A 4,952-nucleotide genomic window follows, 5' to 3' on the forward strand; every position below is an offset into this window, starting at 1 on the left:
TAATCAGTTCTTTGGTTTGTCCTATCTGAGGTGAATAGATATTCATCCCCATCTCTCCCAGGAAGCAGCATACAACATACGCGCATCCACCCACCTCTGTAGGAAACTTGAAGGCAGCCAGATTAGAGCAGACAGGTCTTGAAGCCAACAGGGTCTTATCTACATCTAGGGCTGAAGCCAGGACCCAGAACTTTCAGGAAGAACCCACATGGAGTATCTTACTAATGTGTAGCCCCCTAGGGTCACCATGTGCAAACAGGAGACGAGGAAAAACCTGATCCTTCGTTCTCTCTTAGTCTGACTTTGACCCCACAGAGACTCAACATGCTTCAAATGTGGATAAAGTTCCCCAGGTATCCAGCTATCCCAGGTAAGGGGATCAAAACACACCCTTTTGGGGTTGACCCATTCCTTTGCTGACCCCTAACCTGAGCTGCAGGCACCTGCCCCAGTACAAATCAGCAGATGAAAAAATGCAGTGGGTTGTTGCGTTTGAATCCCAGATGAACAACTGCAGTGTAAGTATATCCCAACTGTTTGGTGGGATATACTTATACAGGGCTCTTTGCATTTAGCAGAAGCTGAGATGTGGCTAACAGTTTTGTGTTTACTCTCTTCTTTCTCCAGATGATGTGGATCTCCAGAGGACCAAACTTCTCCCGCTGGCTTTTGGGTACACATAGTAGCCCTCACTGGACAGATCCTTGTGCCCTCCCGCCTCAGCTGCTCAGCCTCCACCATGAGGTCCTTGGCTCCACATGAAGATACAAGGGAGGTCCCCCCTAGAGGAAATCTATACTAGCCATATGACCATAAGCCAAACTTACCCCTGGCTCACCACAACACAGAGGTCATGTTTGAGAAGCTCCCTCTGAGATCCTGGTGGAGAAGACCCAGGGGGCATCTGAGTTCTGGGGAGAGCTTGTGCCCAAGGCAGAGAGGCTTCCCGGTAGGCTGGGGCCATCTGGGTTTAGATGTAAACACCTGGCATCTGCTAAGCGGGGAAACAGCCCTCCCTGGGGCTGCAAGGGGTTCTTTTCTCCTGCCCTCAGAGGCCATATGGTCAGCAGCAGAGCAGAGATCTGGGGCTGCAGAGAGCCAAGCCAGATGCCCTCTTAGAGGTGGTAGGCAGCTATGGGTTCACAGCAGTCTGGAGCCGGGTCCATTTCTGGGAAGGTGAACACACACATGGAAGTAGGTGCATACCCAGCCCTCTGGCTGCTTCATTTCAAAGAACCCCCAGGTTATGAAGGAATCTGACTGAGCTTTCTTTACCCCATTCCTACCTCACCTTATCCCACCACACCCCATCGTATCTTGTATAAGAAGCTGCACTGGGTCTGATGCATGGAAGATGCTGGGGTGATGGGTTGGGCCCTGGGAGGACACTGGAGCATCAAGGGATGTCTCTCTAGTAACATGAAACATGGGTGCCCTCCCAATACCACCCTGCTTAGGGTTGAGGGGAACAGAATCATATCTCTCCTGACACTGAGAGGGGCCTAAAAGGCCAGAATACTCCCTCTGTAAGACCTCAGTGAGCCCCGTGGCCTTGCTTCAGTACCCTAATGTGGTCAAATAGCACAACCATTGCTCTCCCCAAACCCCCAGGATTGCCCTGGGTCCAGTGCCTGTGAACCCTGTGTCCATGAATGTGGGCCATCCTATAGGGTTCCAGTATTCTGATAATTGCTGTGGGCTGAAGAAGCTTCTCAGGGAATGTGCTAGTGAGAAGCTAAAGGGCTGAGGAGTGAGGTCAATGTAGCAGAGAGCCAGACTCAGGGACCAGAAGCAAAAGCCCTATTGCATTTTCAGATCTCCTCCTGAACAGGCGTGGGCATCCTCTTCCAACATGTTCAAAAGAGGGGTCAAACAACCAGGGACAGCTCTTTCAAGGGCACGCGAGAAAATGAACATGCAGATGGAAGCTGTCAGACACAAAGATGGTGCCCCCCAGAGCTTCCTGCCCTTGTTCACACACAGCCTCCATTTTCTCCTCCCCAGAGGGCTGCCTCGAGTTGGCGTTTGTAGAACGACTGTGTGAGACTTGAGTGGGAGTCATACAATATGCCTGGGTTCTTCTTGACTTGAGTAAAACAAACAGACAGACAGACAGACAGAAGCCCCTCTCACAGGAAGAGCCAACAGCCACGCTATGGGTGTGCTCCTGTGGGTCCCTGCAGGGTCCCCAGGAGGACCGGGAGCTTCCTGCCAACAGCCAACAAGGGATGTATAGACTTGTGAAAAGGGGCCCAGGTCTTCCAGCAATAGTAAATCCATCTGAAACCCAGCAAATTCCCAAGAGATCCCAAACCAGGGTTTCCTACCCCCCACTCTCGCAGAGCTGCATCTGATGCACAATCCACAGAAACTGGGTGTGATAATAAATGTGTATCATTTTAATTGCTAGGTTTGGGAGCGATTTGTTTTGTGGCAGTAGACAATTAATACTTCTACCCAGGATTGGGAGGAAATGACGGCCAGGCACACACCTAATAGTACAGATGTCCAGAATGTATGAGGAGGTCTCAGCGCAGTAATCAAAATAAACAACCAGAGGAAATGAACTGGAGATTTGAACCAGCATCTCACAAAAGATACATGAATAGACAATAAACATATGCTGAATATCGTTAGTCATTTGAGAAATCCAAATTAAAACTATATTGAGATATATCTGCCTATTAGAACTGGACAAAATAATTTAAATCTGATAACACTGGGCTGACAAAGAAGTAGAAGCATCCGGAACTCTCATTTGCTGCAGGTGCAAATATAAAACAGTGGAAGGCATTTGGAAGACAGTTTGGCAGCTTCCTGTAAATGCATGAGTCTCACAAGCCAGCTCACCCACCCACAGGTACTCGCTGGAGATAAATGAAAACCGTACCTAAGAGTTACGCATTTTATTACTAACATTTCCCACTGCTGTGAAAAACATCTGATGCTGGCAGCCTGCAGAAGAAAGGCTTGAAAGTGCAGTCCATCAGGACAGTGAAGATGTGGTGGCAGGTCACACCGCGTCTGTGGTCAGGAAGTGGAGAGAGCTGACCTCCGTGCCACCTCCGCATTCAATGCAAAGCCCCAGCCCACAGAGTGGTGGGGCTTCCTTTTCTGTTAGAGCTCTCTGGAAATCTGCTCACAGGAAATTGCCCAGGAGGTTCACCTCTGGGTGTGTCTAAATTCCATCAAGGTGGCAACGTTAACAACAAACACATAAATGCTCTTAAAAGCCTCTTTTTGATTGCCCAGTCTGAAAATTAACCAAATGTTGCTTAACTAATCATAGCAGGTTTTTATAGGAGATACCACTAAGGACCAGAAGTTCATGAGTTCTAAGACACAGACATGCGTGGACATCAGAGGCCTTCTGTTCAACGAACAAAGCCAGACACAGAAGGACCCATCCGCTATGATTCCCTTATTATGTCACTCCAGAGAGAGCAAAATCACATTGATAGAAAACACTAGGTTTTAGGAACAAGGATCTGAGAACCAGGATGAGCTTGGTTACAAAGGGCTGGAAGAGTAGTTTTGGTGGAGGAACTGTCTTTTACCTTGATGGCAGCAGCTAGCCAAAATCCGTATGAGTCTACAAGGGTCGATTTTAAATAACTTCAGACTTAATAAACCCAGCTTTAGATCAACGTTTTAGGAAGAGCATTGAGACCCTCCAATAAGGAAAGGACAGCTTATGCAACAGGTGATGGGTATGGGGACCACAAGGAAATTATTAAATTGGCCCCCTACTGCACACCGTTTACAAGGTCAGCTTAAAATCAAGGACTGAGTGCTAAGATTCTTTAACTTAGAGGCAGATCTATAAGGCCTTGGTTTGGTCAGAGGCTGCCCACGAAAATGTCGCAAGGACAAGATGAAAAACAGAAGACACACAAATTAGAGCTCTTCAAAGTTAAAAACAAAACCAAACCCTCTGACCTAGTTAGGTGTGGTGGCAGAGCCTTTAGATCCCAGCACTTGGACGAATGAGACAGGGCTGCAAGTTAGAGACTGGTCTAGTAAGATCATTTGCAGTAAAGAAAACAGAAGACTGAAAATGTCCTTCAAGCAGTACCCACCAAAAAACAAACCAAAACAAACCAAAACCAAAATCAAACAGAATGCAGAAAGACAAAGGGGTGGATAGAGTGGGAGGAAGTGTCCTCAGACAGGCTTAGTCATTCGAGAACTCCAAATTAAAGCTCTATAGCATCATCTCCATGCAGAATCCATTAAAAAAAAAAAAAAAAAAAAAAAAAAAAAGGCCTCACGACTCAGAGAGAAGGCAATTCAAAACTGGGCAAAGGGTCTAAATGACATGTCTCAATGGAAGACAAATGGCTGGCCAGTGTGCACACGGAAAGATGGTCTCCATTGTCCCTGAAAATGCCAGTCGGCAGGGGGATGAGATGGGGTGTGACAACCACTGGTATGTTAGCAGTCCCAGCGTGGCCAGCAATATCAAGTGCTGGTTTCTGGGGCCCTGGGGGGGGGGACGCAAACCAGGATGCTGCTATGGTCTGTAATCAGTCAGGCTTCCCGAGATTGAATGGTTGTCCTGTGGCTCCCCTGTTCCAGTTTAGGTACATGCTCAAGAGAAGTGAGAACATATGTGCAGACAGAATCTCGTACACAAAAGCTTGCAGCAACAGTATTCCCAAGAGCCAAAAACCAGCAGAGTTCCCACCAGCAGGTGAGAGTAAACAAGCAGGACCCCTCCAAGGTTCAGCTCAGCCTCTCCTCAACCATCAAAAGGGACAGAGTGCTGGCTACCTGCCCCAACATCATGAGCACACCTCCCTCCCCCCACCCCACCCCCCCAATGCTATGCTGAGTGAAAGAAACCAGAAACAGCTGGCCGTGAACTGTGTGTGATCCTGAACCAGCAGACTTAGAGGAGCACAGAGATCATGGGTGGATGCACGGGGGTGGGGGGTGGGGGAGTGGTTAGG

The sequence above is a fragment of the Micromys minutus genome, assembly GCF_963924665.1.
Source record: "Micromys minutus genome assembly, chromosome: 11".
NCBI classification, from domain to species: Eukaryota; Metazoa; Chordata; class Mammalia; order Rodentia; family Muridae; genus Micromys; species Micromys minutus.